Source organism: Ochotona curzoniae, unplaced genomic scaffold (assembly GCF_017591425.1).
Source record: "Ochotona curzoniae isolate NIBS_2020 unplaced genomic scaffold, NIBS_Ocur_1.0 scaffold_4701, whole genome shotgun sequence".
Lineage (NCBI taxonomy): Eukaryota > Metazoa > Chordata > Mammalia > Lagomorpha > Ochotonidae > Ochotona > Ochotona curzoniae.
This window is the reverse complement of record NW_024467122.1, coordinates 56,786,915-56,802,543: the sequence shown is the minus strand read 5'-3', so window position 1 is coordinate 56,802,543 and position 15,629 is coordinate 56,786,915. Positions and strand designations below refer to the sequence as shown.

General features: G+C 46.8%; 1 protein-coding gene across 9 annotated transcripts in view; it reads left to right on the top strand.

The window, feature by feature from the left end:
- The first annotated feature begins 13,333 nt into the window (after positions 1–13,333).
- GABPB1 (GA binding protein transcription factor subunit beta 1) overlaps positions 13,334–15,629 on the top strand; it is a 67,043-nt gene continuing 64,747 nt past the window's right edge. For 2 of the 9 annotated variants that reach the window (XM_040969893.1, XM_040969891.1), the window contains exon 1: positions 13,334–13,578. The gene's annotated coding sequence lies outside the window, so the exon portion shown is untranslated. Of the gene's footprint in view, positions 13,583–15,629 lie in introns of all 9 variants that reach the window. The other 7 variants (XM_040969886.1, XM_040969889.1, XM_040969890.1 and 4 more) reach the window with 6 other exon arrangements.

Here is a 15,629-nt window from a genome sequence, read left to right as displayed (position 1 = left end):
GTGTATGTAAGACAGAGTCATATACAAATATTAGGAAAGTCTGAGAACTGAACATACATCGTGTAACTGTAACTCAATTGCTATTTCTTATCCTATCTGTTCCTACTCAGCTCTGGCTGTTGTAGGCATACGGACAGTGAAATAGTGGATGCAGCATTGTCCCTCCTCCCTCCCTCAAATGCCTGATAAGTGTTCTTCTCAAAGACATCCCTTATGTCTTCTAGGATTTATTGAAAAGGCAAGGTTAGAGAGCATTTACTGGCTCACTGTGCAGGGCTGAAGTCAGCAGCCTAGGATTTCATCTGGGTCTCCTATCCTGGTGGCAAGGACCCAATTACTTAAACTATCATCTGCTAACTCCCAGAGGTACCCATTAGTAGGAAGCTGGATTAGAGCAGAGTAGCTGGGACTTTAACCCATGCGCTCCAATATGGCATGTGAGCATCCAAAGAGGTGGCTTACGTACAATAATGCCAGTCTACCCCGGCATGGTTTTCAAGAAAGGTACAGTTGCTTAAGTGTGTGATAAAGCACTGGTAACACAGCCTTTCAGATGGGGCTGGTAATGGAAATATGTTTGAGCCATTATCTTGTGCAAGTGCTTTTCTAGGTACTTTATATGCGTTAACTTAATAACCTGAAATAAATATGTCAGGTAGATTTTTTTTTTAAGATTTATTTTTATTATTATTTATTTTTTTATTGGAAAGGCAGATATACAGAGAGGAGAGACAGAGAGGAAGATCTTCCGTCCGATGATTCACTCACCAAGTGAGCGCAACGGCCGATACTATGCCGATCCAAAAACTTCTTCTGGGTCTCCCACATGGGTGCAGGGTCCCAAAGCTTTGGGCCATCCTCGACTGCTTTCCCAGGCCACAAGCAGGGAGCTGGATGGGAAGCGGGGCTGCCAGGATAGAACCGGCGCCCATATGGGATCCCGGGGCGTGCAAGGTGAGGACCTTAACCACTGCGCCACCGCGCCGGGGCCTGTCAGGTAGATGTTACTATAGTCTGTACAGATCAGGGGACTGAAGTATAGAGATAATGTGACTTGCCCAAGGAGTCACAGCTGGCATATTACATGGCTTGGATCAAATGCAGGTAGCTGGGCTGCAAAGATGAAGCAGTGGGCCCGGTGCGGTGGCGCAAGTGGTTAAAGGTCCTCGCCTAGCACGCCCGGGATCCCATATGGGTGCTGGTTCTAATCCCGGCAGCCCCGCTTCCCTTCCAGCTCCCTGCCTGTGGCCTGGGAAAGCAGTCGAGGACAGCCCAAAGCTTTGGGAACCTGCACCCGCGTGGGAGACCCAGAAGGGGCTCCTGGCTTCGGATCGGCATAGTATCGGCCCGTTGCGCTCACTTGGGGAGTGAATCATTGGACGGAAGATCTTCCTCTCTGTCTCTCCTCTCTGTATATCCGCCTTTCCAATGAAAAAATAATAAAAATAAATCTTTAAAAAAAAAAAAGATGAAGCAGTAACATGATTTATAAAATTAGTAAGAAGTCTGGCATGCCAATGAGTCAGCATGCCACACCTATCCCCCTTGCTCGTGCACTTCTGCTCTAAGGTAATGACTCTGACACCATTTTCTCTACATCCTGACAGAATTCCCAGTGCAAGCAGAATCCACAAGCCAATACTTTTCCCCTTTTCTGTGGCACTTCAGCACCAAAGAAAGATGGATTTAACAATCATTTTCGGCTCTTAAAAGGCCAGCCCTATATGGTACAGCAGTTAAAGCTGTCTCCTGCAGCACTGATATATCACACAGGCAATAGTTCAAGTCCTGACTGCTCCAGTTTCAATCCAGCTCCCTGCTAATGTGCCTGGGAAAGCAGCTGAACATGGCAACTATCACCCCATTAGGAGACTTGGATGAGGTTTGACTCTAGCTTGGTCCAGTGCTGGCTATTGCAGGCATTTGGGGAACGAGCCAGTGGATGAAGATCTCTGCCTCTGCAACTTTCAAGTAAACAAATAAATTTATTTTCAGGGGTTGGCACTGTGGCATAGTAGCCTGAGCCTCCCTGCGGTGCTGGCATTCCATATGGGCAGCAATTTGTGTCCAGATGTTTCACTTCCAATACAGTTCCCTGTTCATGGCCTGGGAAAGCAGCAGAGGATGCCTCCAATCCTTTGGTTCCTGTACACACATCAAATATTTTGAAAAAGCTCCTGGCTCCAGATGGCCTCACCTCAGGCCACTGCAGCTATTTTGGGAGTAAACCAGCAGATGTATGCTCTCTCCGACTCTGTTAACTCCGCCTTTCAAACAAAAATAAGTCCTTAAAACCTATCATAGTAGGGGAATATTTTTGTGAGAGATTAGTATTTTTCTCCTTTTAGCAGGTAGATTCTCTGCAATCCCAACAAAGACTGAAGGATCTTTTCAGATCCTGCTAGGCTTGTCCCTGTAGGAGGAGCTGTTTGGAGTCACTCTTGGCCCCTCTCCAGGTCTGCTGGCTGTTTTGACTGCAGAAGCAACTATGTTTGTACTAGCTGTGGGTGTGCAGCTGCAGGAGCAGCAGTGAAGTAGTTCTGTATCCTGAGCAAACTCTGTTAACTGAGCTGCAGTTCCCCCAATTAACCAAACGATTTTGTTGTTCATCCTAACAACACTAAGTAGGACTTGAAATGATTTGTCCTTCAAGAACTGGCAGGCAAAAATCCAAAAACTTGGCACGCCTCTCGTCATCAGCAACGCCTAGGGAAACATTTGGTATGTGAAGGGCAAATAAAAAATTCCGCACAGCTATTCCTCTAGCAAATAAGATGTGCCACGCAAGGAATAGATGTGTGAATCCAAGAATATTCGCTCAAGTATCAATTAGAACATGAAAGATCAGAAACTCAATGCTGCTTAATTGAATAAAGATGGGACAGATTATCTGTAGGGACACAGAAAACAAGTATCAATGCAGAAACCAAAGTACAGAGAAGTATGCATCGTATCCTGTCTTCTGGATAAGAAATCAGAAAAAAAAAAAGATTAAAAAAGGATTTATTTGAGGGGCAGAGTTACAACAAGAACAAGGAGACAAAGAATCTTCCATTCCAGGTTCACTCCACAAAATCATAAAGTTGGGCCTGGCGCGGTGGCGCAAGTGGTTAAAGTCCTCGCCTTGCACGCCCGGGGTTCCCATATGGGCGCCGGTTCTAATCCCGGCAGCCCCGCTTCCCTTCCAGCTCCCTGCCTATGGCCCGGGAAAGCAGTCGAGGACGGCCCAAAGCTTTGAGACCCTGCACCCGCGTGGGAGACCCAGAAGAGGCTCCTGGCTTTGGATCAGCATAGTATCGGCCGTTGCGCTCACTTGGTGAGTGAATCATCGGATGGAAGATCTTCCTCTCTGTCTCTCCTCTCTGTATATCCGTCTTTCCAATAAAAAAAATAATAAAAATAAATCTTTAAAAAGAAAATCACAAAGTTGCTGGGGCTGGACCAGCCAAAGCCAGGAGCTTTGTCCACGTCTCCCACATGGTTGCAGGGGTCCAAGGACTTAAGCCATCTTCCATTGCTTTCCCACCTGCATTAGCAGGGAATAATTAGGACCAAATTCTGTGCCCCTATGGTTGCCCATGCTTTAGGCAGTGGCTTGACCTGCTATATCAGAATGCCAGTCCACAAGACTATCATTACCTATATGTGTAAAATGAAAAGAGAAACCTATGGTTGGATATATAAGAAAAGGTTGAGTAGAGATTATGAGTAAAGATTATGTGGGGGGGGCTGGGAAGTAGATGGAGAGAAAACAGTAATGAGCTCTTAAAGTGTTTCTGAACCAGTTATTGGATTATCCCACTAACTTTCAGTAATTGACAGGAAGCTCTTTCTACCAAAAATTATTAAATGCCTACTGTCTTAACACATGTGGGCTAGGAATACTAATGGAACTGCCTCCGGGCTGCAAAATGAAAGACTGCAGTGACTGTGCCTAACAAGTGCCCAGAAACCAACTTTCTTGGTCCTTGGGGAACTCTGTGATCTGACCTGGCCCAAGAATTTTAATTGCCTATTGCTGGGTTTTCTCTAGATCTGAGAGGGTGGAATGACAAAAGTATAAGACATCAAGCTTCATCAATCCATTTAAAACTCTTTAGCAGTCAGCCCCAAACCACACACTTTTAAAAAAAAAATAATTTATTTATTTTTATTTCAAAGGCAGAGTTACAGAGAGGGGAGAGAGATCTTCAACCCATTGTTTTACTTTCCAATGGCCACAATGGAAGAGGCTGCCCTAGACCAGGAGCTAGCAGCTTCTACCGAGTCTCCCATGTGGGTACAGGGTCCCAAGCACTTGGGCCATCTTTTACTGCTTTCTAGACCATTAGCGTGGAGCTGAATGGACAGTTCATCACCTGGAACTCACTGGGGTGGGGTGCTTGTGGGGGTAGGCAGAGGCTTAATCTGAACCACAGAGCCAGCCCAAGTCCCATACTCTTTACATTCAGAAACACATAGAAATGAAGTATATGGTAGAGTATTTTTAATTTCCTTTAACCTTCTAAGATTATTTTAATAATAAGCAATTGACTTTTAAAACTTAGTATAGAAAAGTTGACTGACTATGGTAAGCTGAATTTTGAAATCTTGTAGCTTTATAAAAGGCCTGTGTTCAAGGAGTGGCACTTGCTGCAGCAGGGTTAAGCTGTCTAGGACATGCACATTCTACGCTGGAGTGTGGCCTCAAGTCCTGGCTCCTTTGCTTCAAAACAAGCTTTTGGTTAAGGTGACCAGGGAGGGCAGAGGTCCAGGTTACTCATGTGCAAGACCTGGGTGTTCCTCCTGGTTTCTGGGTTGCCTGGCCTAGCGCTGGTTGTGGTAGTCAAACTAGGGGATGGAGGCTCCTTGTCATCCACATAAACAAACACACCTTACAGCACAAACAGGCAAGTGTCCATCAGCAGAAATTATGTTAGCTCAGGTGTTAATGGCCTTGACTGGAACACCATCTCAATCTGTTCCCTTGGAACTTCAGGTGATGAACACTGTACTGTAAGCACAATGAAAAAGATTATCTAACATTTCCAGTGCTTTCCAAGAGAAGAACCCAATCTATTGCTGACACTCCAGGTTGTGCTAATGCAGTCCAAAACACTAAGCATGACAGAATCACACAGCAAGAAATTTATTGTTTCTCTTGTCTTTACAAACTTTCACGTTCAGAATGTTTGGAATGTTTCGGCAGAATAGGATAAGAACACATTCACAGATGAAGAAACATTAGCCAGTGTGAAGCAGAGAGGGCACATTCCAGGAATAGGAGAGCACAGAATGACAGCAGAGGGGGTACCTGGAGACTGACAGACTGGGAAAGCAGACACAATGATGTGATGTTGCAGACTGATACCTCAGCGGCAGCAATTTGAATTGCGCATGCAGCTGGAACTCAACCAGCAACAAGGCAGGAGCTCAGGAGGTGAACTCAGACAAAGAACTGACCATCCTACTGGTCTGTTTGATTTTACCAGAAGCAGTCACAGTGGCAGGTCCCAAATAGGCAATGCAGAAGCAGGGTGCATTTCACAGCCAGTCTGCCCTCTAGAGTTGGATCAGGTGCCATTTTATGTTGGGAGGCAAAGGCTAAGGGATAGGAATCTAGAGAAAGAATTAGGAAACAACATCTAGGAGGGGCACAGAAACCCCAACAGGGTTGACCAAAAGTGATTATCACCACAACACATGATAATCATGCTCTTGTCAATTGAACATAAGGAAAACATCCTTAAATGTGCTTATGAAAAGAATCTATTGCCATATAAAGGAATGCCATTAAATTCACAGGAGACCTCTCACAGTAAACTATACAGGTAAGAAGAGAATGGAGCGACATATTCCAGATTCTAAAAGCAAAAAATTGTTGGCCCAGGATAACATACCCAGCAAAGCTTTTCTTTGTGTTTGAAAATGAAATAAAATTCTTCCACAGTAAAGTTAAAAGAATGCCTCTTCCAAACTTGCCCTAAAAATGATATTTACAGATGTTCTCTTAACAGAGAAGAGGAATAGCACCTACCAAAACCAAAGGCAAATGTGAAGAACATCCCAGTAAAATAACAGAAGATGAAATCAATAAACACATTGCTAAAATGACAGGACCAAATTACCACCCATTCACATTAACCCTGCATATAAATGGCTTAAATTCATCAATCAAATGTCATAGATTATTAGACTGGATTAAAAAAACTAAACCTACAGGAGACATATCTCATCAACAAAGATCAGCGGAAACTATATCTCATGGATTGTTTTTGTTTTTCCTTTAGTTTCACCTTCAAAACACTTTCCCATTAAATTCTTCACTGACTCATAGATCATACAGTAGCATCATTTTCTTCAAGAAGGTTCTTGATTTTCTTTTTCATTGCTTCAGCAACACATTCATCTTTCAGTAGCAAGCAATTTAACTTCATGGCATTTTTCTTTTTTTTTTTTCCTATTGTTGTAATGGGGACTATCATATCCAGAAGCATATTATTTAACTTCATGGCATTTTAAATCTCTATTTTTCTTCCTGTTGTTGATTTTGCATTGCAGCTTTTCATTTTAGGGGATATACAGCAGTAACTGTGTAATGGAGACTATCATATCCAGATATGAAGATACAATGCAGTATGCATCTCCACTTCCAGACTAAAGATGAACTCCCAATGAAACTTTACTGTATGTTGGGAATAGGATGCTGGATCTTTTCCACTGTCCATGCCCATCATGATGGACATGACTGTTTATGAAGAAATATACTATAGTAATAATTATAGGGCAACTCTTTAGTGTGGATGGGGTAAGGGAAATTCTAGGGCCTACGGAACAGTAAATGAAAATAATAAAATAAAAAGGTAAAAAAAAAGAATGCTTGGCTGGCAAGCTTATCTTATTAGAAATTAACAACTGCTTTTGCTTCCATTGTACTGACTTTTCTGGTTACTGTCTGATTTGTTCCCCCACACCGTCAGGATTCCGCACACCTGCAGCAGCGCACAGAGCGGCCAGTGCTGCCGTTCTCAGGGATGGTCTCTACTTGACTGACATTCCCCCAAGGTGCTGCAGCAGATGCGCGGCTCCACAGGACTGGTGTACTACATAGCACAAACTCTAGTCATGCTGGTTTGGTTCTTTATCTCACAGTGTGAGTCTAGAAAGTCCACCAAACAAGGCTAAACCTAGCTACTCTGAAATCAGAGGATCAAATGAGACTGCGAATGCAGAACAGCTTCACTGTCCAATAAATTCTGATTTGCTCTTTCCTTTGCTTCTCTGAACTAGAGGAGTTTGTCCAGATTCTGTCATTCATCTGCATGGCTTTGATTATTACCCTTAAATGGAGAACTTCTAAATCTTATCACCAATTCTGACCTTTTCCTAAGAGTACCAAACCTTAACTTCTGTTTAATAATTCCTTTTTACATTCTGGCATCATCTTAAATTCAGCAAGTATAAAACAGAAGTTCTCTACTTCTGCTCTTCGTTTTCTGTTTTCTTGTTTCACATGGGATATCACCTCTGACACTCAGGTTCGAAAGCTCAATCACCCTTAATGTTTTATCCTTTTGCATCCTGCTGAACCAGGAATTCCTTTTAATAGCCTGCAGCCATTATAAACAATAACAACAAAAATGTTGGTTTCACTACCATCATTCTCACCATCCTCTCCACACACAGATGAGAAAAGTTAGGAGACAGGCCCAGGACATACAACTTCAGAATGACAGCCCAAACTACCCAAAACTTGAATTTGTAACTTCACCTTGCAACAATACTCTTTCCACTTAACCTACTGTCTGAAGTTCTCTGGGTTTTTCTCATTTTGTTTTTCCTCTCCTTCACCACTGCCACCCCCAGAATTCAGGTCTAACTTAACTTCTCTATTTGCAATGCATTACAGAAAGACTGGTTCAGCTAGTTTGTATCAGCACTGAACAGGAGTCCTGTTTTTCTTTAATAGAAAAGTTCCTGCAAATTCAATTTGAGTTACTTAGAGGGGGCAGATTCTCTCTCTCCAAATGCTGGCCGTCAATGGCTCTCTGGTCAGGTGGAGGCAGAGAACTGCACCCGCTTCCAAAGGGGCAGCAGTCACTCAGGCCCCCCACCAATGCCTCCCTGGGCCTACATGAGCAGGACACTGGAATCAGGGACTGCAACAAGGTATCAGACTCAGGTACACAGGTAACTTAACCACCACTAGGCCAAACTACTACTCACTATTATTAACTCTAAAACACCTACTACAGATAATAAAAATAAACATATAGTTCAACAGTGAGTAACTAGGTGATCCATTCCCACCCCGCTGCTGAAGCTGGTCAGAGAACTCCGCCAATACTTTAGAAACAGCCCTTGTTCTACTCCAACCTGATCACCCCAGACCATTCCTTCCTTGACAGTTTTACAATTCAAACTTATTATTACTTTTTTAGTATTATTTTTAAGCCTAGTTTGATCCTGCCTGCTCTTTGGCCCTTGAATTTTCCTGAGTGGTCCTACTAATACACTTTCCTTCAGGCAGTGGGCAACTGCTCCAAAACTCTGCATCCATATTTGGAATTTTCTGGGTTTTCTCTTGTGGTCATTCTGTTGGGTGTGCAGCAGTGACTTGATGGCATTGAATTTGAGTGCCTTATTTTCAATTGTGCATCTTAATTTCAACTGAGTATCCTTCCATGTTGATTAGCCATTTAGATACATGTCTCATGACATGACTGTTTTCTACTGGGTTATCTTTTTACATTTTTACTGATCAATGGGTCTCTAGAAAGGAGCAAAAAAAGTCATATTTCTATGTAAAGATGAACGCATCTGCTTGACACCGTCAAGGATATCACTCATCCCGACTGTGGCTACAAATTCACTTACAAACCTTTGCAGGAGAAAATGGAGACAACTTCATGAAGTCTGTCTCAAACAATAGACTGAGTTTTTGTGTAGGGAATTCTCTAGAAAGTGGCATAAAATGTTGGAGAACAAAAAGGCATCAGGAACACTGCTGTGTATTATTAAGAAATCTGTACCCAGGACCAGCATGGTGGAATAAACACTAAAGTTTCTCCTGTTGATGGTGGCAGCCCCTCATCGGCACCAGTTCTTTTCTGGCTGTTCCTGCTCCAGCTCTCTGCTTAGGGACTAGAAAGGCACCAGAGGCTGGTTCAAGTCCTTGGGCCCCTGTACTCTCGTTGGGGACCTGTAGGATGCTCCCAGTCAGCAGCCATTTGGGAATGAGCCAGCAGACTGAGGATCTCTGGAAAATCTGCCTTTTAAATAAAAATAAACAAATCCTAAGATATTTACTTTCTAATGTTGCTGTCAGGATTAAATGGGACAGTACAAGAGGACACTTTAAAATATTAGTGAGAAAATGCAATAAAATGCTTATTTTGGTGCAAAAATTTTTGAAATCAATGCATATGAAATTTCTTCAAAAAGCTCATGGAAAATTCATTTTTTTTTTAAATTGGAAAGTCAGATATACAGAGAGGAGGAGAGACAGAGAGGAAGATCTTCCGTCCGATGATTCACTCACCAAGTGAGCCGCAACGGCCTATGCTGTGCCGATCCGAAGCCAGCATCCAGGAACTTCTTCCAGGTCTCCTACACGGGTACAAGGCCCCAAAGCCTTGGACCGTCCTCCACTGCTTTCCCAGGCCACAAGCAGGGAGCTGGATGGGAAGTGGAGCTGCTGTGATTAGAATCGGCGCCCATGTGGGATCCCAGGGCTTTCAAGGCAAGGACTTTAGCTGCTAGGCCACGCCGCTGGGCCCTCATGGAAAATTCATATGAAAAACTATGTAGGTTTCAAAATGGTTTGCAGCCCCTCTCCTCAAAAAAACCCTCATTTTAAAATTCTACTTCTTGTGAACTTTTTGAAGTACTTTTATGTGACAGATTTTGCTCATGTAATAAATACCAGTGATAATAAATCTGGTTATTTCTATGTTTTCTGCCACATGTGCAGGAAGAAAGAAGCAAAAGCAGTTTTGTATTCCTCGCCCAACCACTATAATTCTCACTATAAAATAAAATAAAAAAAAGAGACCTCTGGATTTAGTGAAGGTTTTTTGGGAATTCAATGCCTGTGATTCCACTCATCTGAGGGCTTCAAAACTGATCTGTGATGACAGATAACACACTCTTGCTAAAAAAACTACTAGAATAGGGAAATTAAAATAACCAGACATTTTAGTACAGTAAGGGTTCTCAATTTTTTCTAGAATCACACACACAAAATCAATGTTAAGACTGTTTCATTCTGGGCTTGGTGTGGTAGCCTAGTGGCTAAAAGTCCTCGCTTGATAATGTGCCAGGATCCCATAGGGGCACCAGTTTCTGTACCAGCTGCTCTACTTCCACATCCAACTCCCTGCTATGGCCTGGGAAAGCAGCATAAGATAGCCCAAAGCCTTAGGACCTGGCACCTATGTGGGAGATCTGGAAGATGCTCCTGGCTCCTGACTTCAGATCAGGTCAGCTCTAGCTGTTGCAACCACTTAGGGAATGAATCAGTAGAGGGAAGACCCTTCTCTTCGTAACTCTCACTTTTCAATTAAAAAAAAAAAAACGCTAATTCTTACTGTCACTTTCTATAAATGCCACATGACAGGCTAATTAAAAGGATCACAGAATAGCACCGGCCTATTTACTAGACTTTTAGTACACTATAGAGCAGAGACAAATCGCAAACTTAGACTCCATAATTTAAATTAAGTCTGAGAAACCCACTGGCATCTAGTGGTCCCTTTCTACACTTTAGTACAAAAAATCATCCACTGTACCACTGTCTCCAAGGTAAAACCCCAGGCCCTTACCCTGGCATCCAAGGCCTTCAGCCCAGTTCAAACAACATATAGCTCCTACCCTCCACTACCCAGCTTCACTAGATTGCATTCCCCAACGCGGCAGCAACTGGCCTACTTGAAACGTGGCAATGCAAAAACCCTTCAACCTCACTTGCATCCCACACCAGAGCCCCTGAACTGGATTCCTGACTCACTTCCTGCTGACGCAGACCCCGGGCAGCAGCGGACATAGTTCAGGAACCTGCTCCTGCATTCCCAGGGGCACCCTGGACGGGGTTACCAGGGTCCCAGCTTCGGCTCAGCCTGGCCAGTGTGAAATTTTGGGGAGTGAGCCTAAGGTGGGAGCTCCTCAGATAAAATAAATGGAGGTGTAGGCTTGTGGTCTCTTGGTTAGGATAGCATTTAGGACACCAGCACCCTGCACCACCAGGAGTGAGGTTTCCCACAGAGGTGGTTGGTATGAACCCGAGTACTTGAGCTATCACTTGTTGCCTCCTATGATGCACATCAGCATAAAGCCATATTGGAAGTGGAGGAGCCAAGACTGAAACCAGCGAGGGGACCGGCAAAATGGCTTGTGTGGCTAATCCTCTCCCTTCAAGCGCCAGTACCTACGAGTGCTAGTTTGTGTCTCAGCTGCTCCACTTCGCATCCAGCTCCCTGCTTGTGGCCTGGGAAAGCAGTCAGGATGACCCAAACAAAGCCTTGGGACCCTGCATCAGTGTGGGAGGCCTGGAAGATGTTCCTCCTCAGGTGGTCTCTGCTCCAGCTATTGTGGCCATTTGGGGAAATGAATCAGATCTTTGTCTTTTCTCTGCAGATCTGCCTTTCCAATTAAAATAACAAAAGAAATCTTAAGAGAGAGAGAGAGAGAGAGACCAGGCACCGATACAGGCTGTGAATCCCTTAAACAGACTTGACTTCTGTGCCAAGTACCTGTAGCTCTATCTCTAATTGCCATTTTCCTCACCACTCACCTCTGTCTCAGGCCAAGGACTGCTTTCCTTGCCTTGGAATTTGTTCCTAACAATGACCTCACATGCAACCCCAATGTTCTGACATCTTCGGGGAGAATCGTTCAAAGGCACCCCTTTCTTCACCCCCTCAGCATCTTCAGTCACATCTTTCCCACTGACTGCTGCCTCCAGCTGGAAAATTCTCCCAATCCCTTTATGAGAGCCAGCTCCTTCCCTGGTGTCCTTCCACACCTCCCTTGCTGCTTAGTAAACAACCTGTGCTTATCATCTTCTGATGGTGCCTGCTTAACGGGTGCATTGTAAGATCAATTCTACAGAGGTCCTACCTGAAAAGCACGCCACGGACATGTTGGGAAATTTCTCTCAACAGAAGCAGTGCATAATATTAAGTCAGAACACAGTATGTTCCCATGCCACTTAATTTTCTAGTTGAGACATGATGCTTTAGTAAGTTCCACAAAGGTTATAAATCTTTACTGCATCACTGCTAGAAAACAGTGAGGTGGGGAAAAGACGACTCAACCTGAGGGCACACGAAAATTGGCGGGCAATCTGGGTTTCGCTTATCAACCCTCCTGGATTACAGCTCTCGGCGCTGCCTCCCCTTCCCACTCCTGCACCCAGGATGCCAAAAGTTGCAGGCTTTAGTAAACAGGTTGGGAAAGCCAGAAATCTGGGTTCACCAGCCAGAAAGTTCAAGGTGCTAAATTCCTGAGCAAATGCCAAGTCAACTCAAAATGACAAGACTTTTCTCTGGCAAATCACCACCTCCGAATAAGCTTTCGCTCCTTTCTTAATGCAATACAACAAATCATTGTGGCCACGGGGGAGGGAAAAAAAAAGCCCTCACAGCGGTGACAGTTCATGCAAAGGGACGGGGGGGGGCAGTTACCAGGCTCTATGAGGGAAGAGGCACGACTCATTAAAAACACAACAACAACCAAAAAAAAAAAACCAAGCTGTAGAAATATGTTTCGTCATCAACCTGACTGGCTCGGCTGAGCCCAAGTGGAAAAGGAACACGCTTGGGTTCCTCTTCGGGGTGTCTCCACCGCAAGCCGAGTTGCAGCCGGCCCGGGACCGTCTATGGCCACCTCACGCTCGGTCGCTGCTGCCCGCCGGGGCCGCCCTTCCGTCTCCCGGCATCTGACGGGCGGCTCGCTCCAACTCCACGGACTCCGCTCGGGCGGCGAGGACCCCGCGCCGCAGCTCCCCGGCCCGCCGCACGCCCCGCAGAAAGAGGCGGGAAGGCCGTGGCGGCCGCCGGGCCGTTCCTGCCGCGCACATGGCCGGCCGCAGCGCCCACCCCCGCTGGCGCGCAGGCGCCGGGCGAGCCGGGACTTGCGGTCGCCGAAGAGCGGATCATTCCGCCGCTTTCTTTGTGTGGCCGAAGCGCTAACGCTGACAGGCTTTCCTCAGCTGCCGAACCAACGTGAAAAAAAGCACCAGGCACACGCTTTGAGCCCCCAGGGGTCCCCGCCCGGTCGATGGGAGCGGGACCCGCCCGTGCGCGGCGAGGGGCGGACCAGCTCCGGGCGAGGGCCTGACGAGGGCCGGGTCCGGGAGGGATGCTGGGAGGTGCGCCTCCCTCGCACACCATGTGTCCCTCCGCGCGCAGCACGGGGGACTTTTCGGTGGGGATTTTGGGCGCCGACCAGACGCGGCATTTTCGGAAAATAGCGCCCTGTGCAGCTCCAGCGCTTTGTGTGTAGCGAGGTAGCGTCAGCCCGGCCGGGTACGAGGCGCCCTCGGGTCCCCTCGCACCACCTCCTGCTGCTCCCCGGTCGCCGCTCCCGAAGCTTTTCCAGGTCAGTGCGGGTCTGTGTAGGGCCCTGTTACCACCGGATGTGGAAGTTGATCTCTTCGCTGGTAAAAAATAATTCCACTTCCCCCGGAACCCAGATCATCCCCGCGATTTCCTGTTTATTGCATTAAGGCGCCGGGTTTCCGGGGCTCCTGGCCCCGCTGATTCCGCCGGGGGTCGGCGGGGTCGGCCTTGCCCGCGCCGCCACCCTCGCCGTCGCCGCCGCCGCCGCCGCGCTTTGTCCGCCGGGCACCCTGCTTCTGGGGAGGGGCGGGCAGACATGGTGGCGGCCGCCGCCCCCCTCGTCGGCCCCGGCCCGGGCCGCGGCCTCCCCTTGGCGCTCTCCGTCCGGGGTCCGGGGCCGAGCCGGAGGCCCCCGAGGCTGCGGCGGCGACGGCGGTGGGCTCGGCGGGCGGGAGCGGGGACGAGGGAGGCCGGCGTCTACGCCCGGCGCTGCCTTGGCCGCCGGGGTCGGGCCCGCTCCGGTGTGTGTGGAGCGGTCCGGTCCCGGACCCACCGGAGCCGGGACGGGGTGAAAGGGGAGAGCCGAAGCCCAGCCCGTGCCACGCGGGCCCGCCGCGGGGACGGAGCCTGCTCATTCTGAATGCTCGAGACTTGGGAAGGGGGGGGACCCCGGAAGACTCGGCCGCCCCTGGGGACCTTGCCGGGTGCACGGCTTCGGGCAACAAGTTGGGAGTTTTTGGCCTGGTCGCCTGTGCCTGGGGCGGGGAGGGGGAGGGGGTTTGCTTGAAGCGGCCCGACTGTGTGGAACCGGCGTGCAAGGTGAAAAGCGAAACTACGGGAGGGATAGAGGCCTGCTTTGTGTGTGTTTGCCCACTTGAGTCTTGTTTTCCGTGTACTTGCTCTGGTTTAAACCTGATTGGACTGTGGCGAGCACACGTCTGCTCCCAGGAGGGGCGGCCGACCCGCGGTGCTGCTTTGCCGGCGAGCCCCAACTGTGGAGATAGTTTAAAATTCTCTCCCCGGACGCCTCTGTTGCTGTCTTGAGCCAGGCAAGTTAACTTTCTAAAGTACGGTGTATTTGCCAAACCAGCTCGCTGGGAAGTGCTTTGCTATTCCAGAAGTCGTGGTGAGCCCGTCTAGTGTCATGAGGCAGAAGTTACTGTGAGAGGTTTTTTTTTCCCTCTTCTTGCGGATAGTTTGTTGCGTGCAGACCCGCCCAGATTGGCTTTTGTGTCTCCTCTCTGACATGTAACCCATCAGCTTTGACGCTTCCATTTTCGGTCTCAGACTTTAAAGTTCAGGAAATGATCGACAGTTTTCTCTCTCTGATTTTTTTCCCCCTTCCTTCCTAAGTGTTACTTTAACAGAAGGATTAAATAGACCCACTTCATGTTAACATAAATGACATCAGCAACAGTGATGTTTTGCAAATCTCTTAATGTCAGGTTTAGTGGAAGACAGATTCTTCAACTCTGCACTTAGTCTCTTGTGGTCTAACACCATGGAACCTCTGGAAAACTCCACAGTAGTTTTTTTGTTGTTGTTGTTAACGTGTCATTCCTATCCTGTTTGTACTGTGTAAGTCAACTCAGCATATTATGCATGACATTTTAAACATTTAAGCATTTTTTTTCCCGCCATGGCCCTTTAGGATTTAGGTGTATAAACAGTATTGTAGATGAAGGTTGCATAATCATATTCACGTTCGGGAACATTTGGAAATCTTCTAAGTGATTAAGCTCAATTTTTAGTTCCAAGGTGTGTTTTTAATATGCACAAGCAAAGTGAGAATTGAGCATGAGCTGTGCTTAGGGAGGCTCGTGTGTTGCTGCGCTCTATAAAGGTCCCCTAGGAGCCCCAGGTTTTGGAGGAGTCCTTCAGTGAAACCTTTGGTGACACAGAGTGTAAGTGGATACCCTTAGACATTTCTGTGCCTTTTTGTCAGTGAGTTTCCTGGTTTTGGGGACGTTATATGTGAACGTAAGGTCAAGTTGAATGGTTTTGAACAGAAGCTAAGTTTATTTCCAGTTGGTTCTGTGAACTCTGGTTGCAGTCTGTCAGTATGTATTCTCTGTTGTGCCATCAACAGGA